This window comes from Puma concolor, chromosome A1 (genome assembly GCF_028749965.1).
Source record: "Puma concolor isolate L17-30 chromosome A1, mPumCon1.1.hap2, whole genome shotgun sequence".
NCBI lineage: Eukaryota > Metazoa > Chordata > Mammalia > Carnivora > Felidae > Puma > Puma concolor.
In genome coordinates, this window is record NC_141667.1 from 85439344 (window position 1) to 85452285 (window position 12942).

The following is a 12942-nucleotide window of genomic DNA, read 5'->3' on the forward strand; positions in this document are numbered from 1 at the left end:
GAAACAAATGTGACAGTTTGTTTAGTGTTTTAGCAGAAGATTCTCAATCGATGCTTTGCATGCAATATGATATCACAGCCTTTGTTCATGCTAGGGAAGAAAACAAGTAATCGTGGTGACTTTAATAATGAACACACTTTTTTCCCCCCCTTAAACTGTCCTGCCAGCTGGTCCTCTTGTTTCATGTTATAACACTTTTTATACGTTTTAAATGCAGGTACCCTCTTCTGTTAAGTCCCTAGGAATTGGATTCGGGTATGTAAGTACAAACTCGCTCTGTCTTTCTGAAAGACGGATCAGTTGAGATTTCGCACGTCCCGAATGTCTTCTGCCCAGTGCAACTACTAGGAATTCAGAGTCCAATCCACAGGCTGACCTCGAGCAAGATTGTCCCAGGCTGTGTGTTTTGGAAAACTCGGAATTAGTGAATTATGTTTATGAGCTTCATTTCTAAACTGTACCAGAGCTTATAAAATATTAGTATTTACAATATCCTGGAACAACAAACACAGCATGGAAGCAGCTGCCTCATCAGAGACTGAGCCACAGTGATCTCAGACATTTGTCTGTTTATCATGGGCTGGATTTCCTTGGCAAACAATTCAGTAAGGAAGATGAGCACCCCAGTCTCACACTATGCTCGACACTGTGAGGAAATTTTCTCCTCACCATCACCCCAAACGCTAGTGCTTGTACTTTGTAAGCCCAGTGCCTTTAAGTTGGAGTGTGAAGAATAGCTGTGTGGGACTGAGATCAAATGAAGTCAGGCCTTTGATTAAATGTGAAATGAGAGGTGTTTTGAAGAGAGCACAGATCTTTTTCTTTTTGGCCGGCGTAGGCCGTATCTACAATTAAATCTCAAAAGCAGCAGATGTATGCTTACAGGAAAGATTTGAAAGAAAAATCATTAGGAATTATTGTACTTTAGCCACCTAAAAACAAACTTGTTCCTGTGAAACCTATGAGTTATTAACCCTGGCAACACTCGAGTGTTTCTCCTGTCATTTGTGATTATGGAGTCCCCCGTTTTTAAGTATATTATGCATTTGAATTTATCCAACAAATTCTCTTCCCTAAATAAAAATTCAGTAATCTCCTGGAAGAAGCTTGATGATAATGCAATCGCTGTGAATTACTCAGCTAGCAAAGGATTTCACATTCCAATATTAAACAAACAAATGAAGCACTTTACCTAGTATCTTTCAAATAGTAGGTATTGAATAAAATGTCCCAATAAACAATATCGATGAGAAGAAAGAACTAGGTCTAATAAGAGTATATTTCTATCCAATGCTACATGGCTCCATCTTTGATATCTAAAGAACTTACTTTAATCACTTCAAAAGAAGAAAAAATCTTATTCTTGTTTAATTACCAGAATAATTCCATAGTGCAGCTGCTGGCCCACAAAGAACATTGAATGAAGGAGTGTCCACCAGAATTAGTGTGCAGCCAAAAATGGAGGAAAAAAAAATATATCTGAGTGTTCATTAGGACTTCCATGTGATAGACATTACCCTGGAAAATAAAATGGACAGTGTCTTTCCCTCCCTCTAGAATGAGTTTATTCTGGCCACGAAACGCATTCCAGATTTTTTCTAATTTCCTCATTGGTGGGTTCATTTGTGAGCAGCCACAACAGTTGGCCGAGGTCAGCAAGTCAGGACTACAATGCCTCAAGTCTCTTGAGAGTTGTAATTTTTCTATCAAAATGGAGGTTATTTAGGGTGGTTTGTCTCCGCAGCTGTTTTTAAGCAAGCAGTGCACTGACCACCCAGTGGAGGAGACCAGGGTGGAAGTGGAAGAGACTATCTGATGTGACTCAAAAGAAAAAAATGCAAGATTCCTGGGGAAAATTCTACCATGGCAGGAGGCCATGAAATATGTTTCTTAAACAACTTATCTTATTTTGTGCTCTAGATGATAAACCTAGCTCCTATGAGCAGTCCTCAAAAATCAAGACAAAATGGGAGACGGCACTGCGAGTTCTTTAAGAAAGGGAAGGCTTGGGGCGCCTGGGTGGCTCAGTCGGTTAAGCGTCCGACTTCAGCCAGGTCACGATCTCGCGGTCCGTGAGTTCGAGCCCCGCGTCAGGCTCTGGGCTGATGGCTCGGAGCCTGGAGCCTGTTTCCGATTCTGTGTCTCCCTCTCTCTCTGCCCCTCCCCCGTTCATGCTCTGTCTCTCTCTGTCCCAAAAATAAATAAACGTTGAAAAAAAAAAATTTAAAAAAAAAAAAAAAAAAAAAAAAAAAAGAAAGGGAAGGCTTGTAGTAAGGTTGTGTCAAATTCATAGAATAAAGACAATGGAGGAATCTAAAATCTTAGACATTTTTTATTTGTTTTGTGTTCATCCTGTTTTTAGCAGTATTGAAAATTCAATGAATAATTTAACATTAATTTAATAAACCTTATGTAAGCTATTCTATCTTCATAACTTTATAAAACTGGATTTATAGAACTGACTTGTATAAATGAACTATCAAGCAGAATTGCTATCTCTAAATATAGGAAGTAATAAGAGAATGAAAGAATATTGTGATTTTATGGTTTTCTTTTGTTCATGGATGAATCAGTAGCTTTTCTGATTAAATGGTTAATTTAAACCTTGATTTATCCTTGTCTAATACAATAAACAGAATTTGGTTTATCATGTTGCCATTAGGAGTAGAAACATACCCATTTTTATTATGTTACATAGAATGTAAGCTTCATGAGATTAGGATAACAGACTTATTCACTACTATATTCCTAGCATCTGGAACAGTCCCTGACAAATATTTAACCTTAGATAAATTATTTGCTGAACAAATTTACCTAAATTAGTGATTTCCCTGACCAAAAAGAGACAGATAAATTACAAAGCCAAGGCAAACCAAGGCACTCATGTTAAAATAAGAAACTTAGGTAGATCCCAGAAATTCGAAACCTATTCAGTTTTAATAGGTTGCCCAATGATTTTGATGATCACCTAATTTTGGTTACCACCACCTGTCTACAGCTTGGTACCATGTATCAGAAACCACACATGAGCCCACAGACACAGAGCTCAATTAAGAACAAAATTGGGGCATCTGGTTAAGTTGGGGCACTCATCTGGTTAAAATTGGGCACTCATCTGGTTAAGTGTCTGACTCTTGGTTTCAGCTTAGGTCATGATCTCACAGTTCATGAGTTCAAGCCCCACATTGGGCTCTGTACTGGCAGCATGGAGCCTGCTTGGGATTCTCTCTCTCTCTCCTCTCTCTCTCTCTGTGCCCCTCCCCTGCTTATGCTCTCTCTCTCAAAATAAACTTACAAAAACAAAAATAAAAATGTCTTTAAAAGAGGCACACTCAATCTGGTTAACTCAGATTTGTATGTCATTCTCTACTCTTGTATACTAATTCCATTTTACTAATGTCCTTTACCTGTCTGGCAACTGAAGACATCAGATTTCCAATCCCTCAATGATGGATGCTTATAACTCAATTTTGGCAGATTCTCAATATATATGAAAGCTTCAATTTGGTATTTTTCTTTATTTTACTTTTACATTTCTTATAAGAAAAGGAGTGCATTTTTGATATTAAAAAATAGGAAAACCAAGAAGAAACTTGAACTAGATGTCTTTTAAAATACCTCCTTACTTTGAAATTCATAGAGTGGCTTCATGAAGGCCACTTATGATAAAAGTCTCAAGTATTTAGTATATTCTTCAGGTCTCTAATATTGCCTGTATGTAGAGAGGTAGGCAGAAAATACCAGCAAAAGAGCCTTGTGGGCTGAAAACAGATCAGCCTTCAAATGCAGGAATCTCATTAGGTATCTTAAAATGTAATGTTATTTTAAGAAAAAGGCACACTGAAAAAGATTTACCTCTTTCAGGTTACCAATGAGACAATAAACTCAAAAATTCCTTTGTAGTCCGGAAGTGTTTAAGACTTCTTCGTGTGGCCTTGTTTTGCTTCAGTCTCATCTGTTGCCACCCTTCTGGTAAATATTCACCTAAATATTTTCAATTACTGGAACAGACCTTAAAGCTTTCTCTCTTATTGGTACAACCACCTGGAATATTTCTCGCACCTTCTTCTCTTGGCTAATTCCCCTCTTAGATTCTGGTAAGAAATCATTGTTTATCCCTAAAGGGAAAAGAGGTCTGATGTAATGCACCTGCCACCAAGGGGCTAGTTGCTTCAAGAAATGGTGCTTTATCACAGACTTAGGTTCAGTCTTAGCTACTGGTAAACATTAAGATGTGGCAGTAGACTAGCCTTGGTGAAAAGGAGCCCACACACAGCTTCCGCTTATCCTGGCCACTCTTTTCATAGTCCCATTGCACAAGGACACTCAGGCGCTGTGGCAGCAGAGGAAGTAAATTGGCTGATTGTCTACAAGCCAAGTTATCCTATTCATATTCTTATTTAACTCCTCCTCTATGCTGAGCACTCTTTGGCCCATAACTGAGCAGCCAAGGCATTTCCCACTATTCACAAGTTCATATATAACCACACTTCAGGTCACTTCTCCTTCCACATTAGGTGAATGACTCAGTATACTGCTCTTATCTCTTCCTGCTAGTGAGATTTCCTTTAATTCTGTCCTTTAGGTAAATTTAAGTGGGGATATAAGGGGATGAGTGTAAATCTTGTTTTAACTACCACCAACAGAGAGGTCCAAGTTTCTTTTTTCATTATGTATTTGCAAAAAATCCTCCCCTCCCAAAGGCCATAGTTAGTTGAAGGAGATGTGATGTCTGAGATGAAATAAAATTCGGTTAGGCATGGAGTTGATCAGAGTCTATTTAGAGCTAGTCATGTAGTAGGCACTAGGACAAGAGACAGGAGAGGCAGAGAGGACGTGAGGTGTGCATTTGAGGTACCTAATGCATATCCTCCATGTGTCCACAGTGGCTAACTCATAGCAGGCACTAACAGTATTTGTGGTTTTTATCATCAGAAGCATGATCCTATCTGTCAACAGCAATGCAGAAGGTAACTATTCTGAGAAGTTAAGGGAAGTGAATCTTAGAAACTTTTTAAATGGAGGAAGATGAAATTAAAATGGCGGTAGTAGACTGGAAGAGAATGATTAAGAGGCAAATGCAGATTCAAGAGATGTAATAAAAGTCATCAAGTATGCCTGAGAAAATAAGGAGGGATAATGAGGTAAAGAATGAGGCAGAGAATTCTGAAAAGTTATGAAGCACAGTGTAAATATCTACATGGCTTGGGATCCACTGGAAGACCTGAGCAGTTGTGATACTTAATTTTATATCAATTTGACTCGGCTAGGGGATGACCAGATAGCTAATAAAACACTATTTCTGGGTGTGTCCATGAGAGTGTGCATTTGAATCAGCAGACTGAGTAAAGAAGGTCCCCTCACCAATGTTGATAGGCATCATCCAATTGGTTATAGGACCAAAAGGAATAAAAAGGCAGAGGGAGGGTAAATAGTCTCTCTCCTCGAGACTGGAATGTCCATCTTCTGCCCTTGGACATTGGAACTTTTGGGTCTTGGGTTTTCTGACTCTGGGACTTACAGCAGTGCACCCTCTTCAGAGTGGGAGTTACATCATCAGCTGGCCTGATTCTCGGCCCTTGTGACTCAAACTGAAATATTCCACTGGCTTTCCTGTTCTTCAGTTTACAGACAGCAGATCATGGGACGTCTCAGCTTCTATAATCATGTGAGCTAATTCATATAATAAATCACCTGGTACTTCTATCTGTATATATCCTAGTGATTCTGTTTCTCTGGAGAACCCTGATTAATCCAGTAGTGTAGAGAGTACTAACATTTTTAAGACTGCTAATTTGCATGGGGCACCTGGATGGCTCAGTCAGTTAAATGTTCAACTTCGGCTCAGGTCATGATCTCACAGTTTGTGAGTTTGAGCCCCACATTGGGCTCTGTGCTGACAGCTCAGAGCCTGGAGCCTGCCTTTGGATTCTGTGTCTTCCTCTCTCTCTGCCCCTCCCCTGCTCACACACTCTCTCTCTCTCTCTCTGTCTCTCTGTCTCTCAAAAATAAATAAATAAATGTTTTAAAAAATTTAAAATAAAAAAAAAAAAGACTGCTAATTTGCTGAGGACTAACTTACAGCAGTTCTTATGGGTTGTAAATGCAAGCTGTTGCAGCAAGAGCTGTGAACTTGAAATCTACTCATTGGTGTTTTAATCCTGTCTTTGCCACCTAGAGTGTTTTCCTTAGCTGCAAATGTGAGAGATGGAATAGAAGGTCTTGAGCCTCTTTGAGGTCTGATCGTTATACAAGTATGACTGCAAATTAGAACCTTAGGATGCTGTGAATATCCCAGTGGGGCTTCCTCAAAGTTTGACAAAAGGTACATTCACAAGGTGTGCAGGTGTGGGAAGTGCTATATAAAATACAAAATAAATGATTAGATGTGCAAATGGTTAGATAGCTAAATGATCAGCTCACAGAAATGTGATAGAGAGTATGATCTTATAGGGCATAGGGAAGAACTATAAGAAATTGCCTTTTTAATTTTTTTTTCTTTTTTTAGTCTTTATTTTTGAGAGAAAGAGAGAGAGAGCACAAGCAGGAGAGGAACAGAGAGGGAAGGAGACACAGAATCCAAAGCAGGCTCTAGGCTCTGAGCTGTTAGCACAAAGCCTGACACGAGGCTTGAACTCACGAACTGTGAGATCATGACCTGAACCAAAGTCGGATGCTTAACTGACTGAGACACCCAGGTGCCTGAGAAGTTGCCTGAATGAGAGAGATAGGAACGGCAGGTAGATTTTTTTTGATATCTGCGTGTACATGTATATGGTAGATAAATTCATGTGAGCAGATAAAGCTGTTTAAAATCTTAATTTAAGCATCTTACTTTGGAATCACATGAAGCTTTACAAACGAGTTGTGTGATGTGAAGTTAAAGGAAATTCTGGAAGAGTGGCTTAGTAATAAAAGGTAAACAACCACAACCAAAGGCCTGAGCCCCCAGCCTTTGAGTGAATGAGGGAATTATAGTAGGTAATTGAAGAAAGAATGTAAGTAATAGTTTCGTCTAAGGCTGAAGTGACATGACAAAACCATTGTTTCGTGTAGAGATTTACATTAGTGACATATGACAGAGGGGAGCACTTAGCTTTTAATTCAACATTTCAATATGCAAATTAAAAATAACACAACTAAGACGTTGCTTTAACTGCTTCCAAAACTGCTATTAGCTTGATTCATGAGAAATTCTAACTTCTGTATCATGGAGAGGACCGAATTACAACCAGACTGGTATTTACCTTGTGTGCTATAGAATGACTAGCTGGCTGTTTTCTGACACTATCTAGCTTTTTCGTATTTTTCCTTTTTCATATTTTTGATGCAATGCTATGTGAAAAATGTGGTATTTGTGTATGACTTCAGGTTAGACAGGATTAAATCACATTAAATCAGAAGATAAGTGTCCAAGATGGGATGGCTGATGCCTTCAGTATGCAAATATTTTGGTTTTCATGGAGATAGGATATATTCCAGCACAAACTATTTCCACCTGCCGAATTTTCCTAGTGAAAATACAGTCATGTTGTCTTTGGTCCACTTTCTTTATAAAGATGCTCAATTTTCTTCATGTAACTATAATGGCCCTAAAAAGCATTCTCCATGGCTAAGGTTAAGGTGGAAGATACAGACATAATGCCATACTATAAAACTGTAGGTTTATCCATCTGGATCAACTTTCATGTTACTATTATCCATATGGGAAATTGTAAAGAGAGCAGAAATATGACTTTCATTAGATTTGTAAAATAGACTGAAATAAAACAGAATAGGTTGTCTATCAATTTATTTGTCATTCTGGACAAAGGAATGTGCCAATCATCCAGCTACATATATTTCCATATACGACTGATTAGTCCTAGATATTTACATCTGTGTATATTGTCCTATGAAATAATCATTAGAAGTGGTGTATTGTTTTTATCTGGCTCTTTCTTCCCACAACTATGGCATGTTGTAAATTGTCTCAAAGAGTCTAGTTACAATGTTTAGTTCTTTAATCTCATGTCAAACTGAAGGTTAGTTTGACCCATATTAAATAAGGGTAGAAAAATAGAAAAGAAGACATTGGTGATAAACAGTGTTTAATTCCATTTTGGAGAAAACAATCAACTCTCTTTCTGTAGGATAAAGCTGAAAATGGCAAAAGCTCACACAAATATACAGTGCTGTATCATTCTCAGGTTAATAAAAACAATTTATATGCAGGGTAGTGAACAAGAGGAAAGTTATGGAAAACATTTCTCACCCAAGGACAGTGTACCAGATGTGTTAAGACTTATGGGAGCAATCAGAGGTGACCAAGTCTCAGTGGCGGGCCTTATTAAGTTAGACGGTGACCCAGCACCTTCAACTTATTAAGCTGTCGAGAACTTCAGTGATTAAAACCAAAGAAAGGTCAGATACAAACCTTCAGAATGTCCCTGCGCTGATATTTTCTTATAGGCGCTGGACCCTCATGGAAATACTTCTCTTGACTTTAAAAAATTAGATATCTGAGCTGGATTCATCCGCAGCTTGAGAGAAATTTTAGTAGATGACGCTTCCTCAAGACTTCTCATACCAGTTTTGTAACTTTAATCAGTATCTAAAGATGTATCCTTAAAAAGTGGTATTGCACTTCATCAGAACTGAGACCAGAGGAACAGATTCATGGGGTTGTTAACATCTTCAGATAGGTCCTAGATGATGAGTGAGAGTTGTAGCTACAGATAGAGATACTAGGAATAAACTTTCAAAACCTTATACTTAATACATGCAAAAGTTAAAATTGAGGATTTAATTCCATCCCAAGTTGTATCCTAGGCTTTAAATACTGTAGGGGTTTAGTTAGACAACTTTTCTCTGTCCTTTTCATCTGTCGCGCTCTCCAAATGTATCTGTTTTGATACAATACCAAACTCTGAATATGTTCATACGTAAATGTAGAGGTACGGGAGTATCATGTACATATAAATAAATACTGTTCATGTATCTAGGATAATGTTAAATGTTATGCTTTCTGTTGTCTCGGAATCTAAGCAGAAGTCTCAATTCCATATGCACCAGAACCTTTCATAACCCATCAGAAGTTGCTATAGCTATATCTGTAGCACATGCCAAAAGATTATGAAACTGGTTCTGCAAGCTTTAGCCCATCGCACATCTCTAGGACATGAAAGAGAAAAAATAAAAAGGACTATTTGCTCCTACAATCCACCCCCCACCGACCCCACTGCTTTATGGTATTTTCTCTTACCTCCTTTCAAGTGAAGTTTGCCTTCCAGAGAAGTGTTTGAAGACTTTTACAGTTGCCTGGAATCTGAGGGCCATAGGGCCTGGCCACTGCCCTCCTTAGGGAGCACTCTGCAAACAGCACAGCAATGGAGAGGGGTCCAGCAGACAGTCAGCTGCAGCTGCATGTGGTGCAAAGGGTCAGTGGGAGCCTTGAGGAAGGAAGCCTTCCCTGAGTCTTCTCACAAGGGATTCCGCCATTTAACAGAACCACTTATGGGGCACAGGGTTACTGCAGAGGCTGAACTACCACTAACAGAGGTGCTGAAGGGAGGGTTGTAGGGCAGCTAACTGGAAGAGGCTTCTAGAAAGCCACAACGCTCCCCATGAAAGGGAGAGCCAGAAATCTTTCAGTTCACTCTTCCTTCTCTTTCCAGGATTTTAGTGGATTGGGGAAAAACTTAAATTTGCCTGGAAATTTAGAGTTAGGTGATATTTCGTTAACTGGACTTTTATTCTGTTAAGTGTCACAGGAAAATTTGTGGGACCTGCCTTTTCACTGAGGCATTTTCATACAGTGCTGATAGGAGTTCAAATCCAAAAAATATTTCTGGGAAAAAGCATGGCAACATAGATTAATAAATCTCTCAGAATGAATTTTCTTTGGCTTTTTATCTTTCTATGAGTTGATCTCTAGAAAATAATCAAAATTCAGACAGTAGTGTGCATTATAATATTAGTTCTAATAATAAAAACAGAAAAAAATTTGTATCTAATAAGAGAATGCTTCAGAACATTATGAATATCAGTATAATAGAGAGAGATTATGTAGCCCTTTAAATTTTTATTTTCAGAGATGAATATATGAGCAAATTCTTAGCATGTAATATAATATATAACATATAATGATAAGTGAAAAAGAAAGATGCAAAATTATACATGGATTTTAATACCAACTTAAATATTATGATGATGTAAAATATGTATGCCTAAATAAAAAGATTGAAATGAAATATTAACAAGTTTTAATTGGTTAGAGTATGGATTAATGACTATATTGCTTTATTTATACCTTTTAAAATGTCCAAATTCTATTAAATTAACATTGTATTGCTATTACAATTGACAGGCACAAAATAGAAAGTGATTTATTTTATTGATACGATACAATGATTTTTCCTGATTACTACTTATGGTATTAATAAAGGTGACATAACAGAGCACATCAATAATTCCAATTTCAATATATTTTATTTTATAAATTTCAAATTTCACTTTAAAATTATATTTTGACATGAACAATATAATTTTAGGTAAAAGGATTCATAGAAATTTATGGATTCTCTATAGTTTCTTTAAAAAGTATTTTTGAACACTTTTGTATTTTTCTATTCAAAAATGAAAATATTATTGTTTACTGATATAATTTATTTATTTTTTAGATATGGGATTTAATTAAGATATTAACTATTACTCAATTAAGATATTTGATTTAGATTCCATTTCCTATCAATATTAAATTCCTTTATTTCTAATACAGTTAACACAAAGAATAATTCAGTTTTGGAATGCAAATACTTAAACATGAAATCTTATAGTTTGTGCATGTCAGAAGATTAGAGATGACACTGTCTTTGGAGGCACAAATCTCAGATCACTTTTCAGATTGCTACATGTTCCTTCTTTTTCCTTATTAATGAGTTTTTCCTGTGTTGTTTTCTCCTCCACTTTCTGACTTAGATGAAAATCCTCACTACATGGCTTCCCTTGTGGTCACCAGAAGGCTATAAGATGCAACCTGGAATCTGAGGAGTTGGCTATTTGTGATGTGACCTTTGACCGAAAGGAAAGGGAGACTGGAAGGTGTTGAGCACATAAATTCCTTTCCCTGCCTTTGTCTTCTCCAGTGACTCCTCAAAGGCTTGCTTTCTTCTTGCAAATCTTGCAAACAAATTCTGAGTGCCAAATAACACAAAGTTCAGTCAATCTGCCATCTCTGTGGCTCATCGTTTAGCAGAAACCAGTGTGGGAACACATCATAGTGCCCTGATTCCACCTTGCTTTGCTTTGCTTTGCTTCACTTTTCCTGTTACCTTCACCACCAGGGCTAGCACCTCCCAAAACGTGTTAGCATCTTAATCCTTGCCTTATACTTCACCCTCTAGAAGAACCAGTTTGGGACACTGTACACTTGGGATGACTTCCACCATCAGTAGGGTTTGTATAACTTGGGCCACCAACATTCTAGAGAAAAGTTTCGCTGATGAATCTGCCTTTGTTATTATTTTGATGAAATGAAAAGAAAAAACTATATATAAATCCATGGAATAGGAGTTTATTTCTTCAGACACCAGGCACTGTAACTGAAAAGATGACTCTGTTGAAGTCAATTTTAAGGTTGTTGTGGTGATCCTAGGATTCTGGCAGGAAGAGAAACTGAGTTATCTCAAAATGGTCCAGAGAAAAATTGCTGCCTTCAAATTCATTGTGTTTAAATTTGTATAGCACAGTTCAAATTATCTCCGAATTGTGGTTTCCAACCAGTGGATGATCTTACATATGTTATCTGAGACTTGGTGAACAACATAAGCCCTGTATGATTAGAAGTGGGTTTAACCTGGGTTCTACTAGATGGGGTTGTTTTATGTTTAAAAATCTTGGTTTATCCCAGCAGCTGCCACGGATGGATTGGAGAAGACCATCGTGATCCAAGCATGGCTATGTAGAGTGAAGTGAATGTGGCAAGAACTGTGCCTTTTATACTGAATTCAGATGAGAATCGGCATTGACATTGACATTTGGAAGGAAGTCTATAATTTGGTGGTTGAAACTGCCTGTGAGGTATTAAAACAGGATAAGTAAATTTTCTATTGATGTGTGACTTATCTAATTGAATCCACATTTAAAACAATATCTAGGTTGGTCTAGTAAGAGTGATATAAAAAAAAAACTGTCTATGGCATGAGAAATAAATTCTTCTGAGCTTTTTTTGTGTTCTAAGTGCTCAAGGATGATGCTTTTGTTATCATCAAGAACCTGAGAGTGGATATATTTTACATCAAGAAAGATGGTATCTGGATTCTGTGCTGAGGAAATGTAACATCTCTAATGTGACTAATCAAGCATTCAGTTACCATCCATGTTCATGGATCATAGCTTACTGTTTCCTTCAAAAGCAAGAATTTGGGCCCATAGTAATAAAGCATACTAATAAAATACTTGCATTTTAACCTATGAAAAAATTAAATTGGCTACCATAATGTTCCAAAAAAAGGAAAAGAAAGAAAACAATATAAAAAAATTATGTGGTTCAACCTAAAAGGTAGGTAGAAATATGAGAATTTTCTCTAATGAAACAATTATACTACACTTATCAGACAACATTCCATTTTATATGTCCTCTGTAGTCTTAATAGCTAAAGTTCTGGGTTGTATTTTTTTTTTTTTTAATTTTTTTTTTCAACGTTTTTATTTATTTTTGGAACAGAGAGAGACAGAGCATGAACGGGGGAGGGGCAGAGAGAGAGGGAGACACAGAATCGGAAACAGGCTCCAGGCTCCGAGCCATCAGCCCAGAGCCTGACGCGGGGCTCGAACTCACGGACCGCGAGATCGTGACCTGGCTGAAGTCGGACGCTTAACCGACTGCGCCACCCAGGCGCCCCTGGGTTGTATTTTTAAATAAGCCAGTTGGCAATTAAAAAATAACTTTACTTGACTTTT

The 12942-nt window shown here is 37.6% G+C and overlaps 1 long non-coding RNA gene across 1 annotated transcript in view; it reads left to right on the plus strand.

The window, feature by feature from the left end:
- The window catches only part of LOC147584278 (uncharacterized), a 36154-nt gene extending 24103 nt beyond the window's left edge, over positions 1-12051 (plus strand). The window contains exons 4-5 of the long non-coding RNA XR_015255293.1: positions 10960-11082; positions 11891-12051. This is a non-coding gene — a long non-coding RNA (uncharacterized LOC147584278). The remainder of the gene's footprint in view (positions 1-10959; positions 11083-11890) is intronic.
- Positions 12052-12942: the final 891 nt, after the last annotated feature.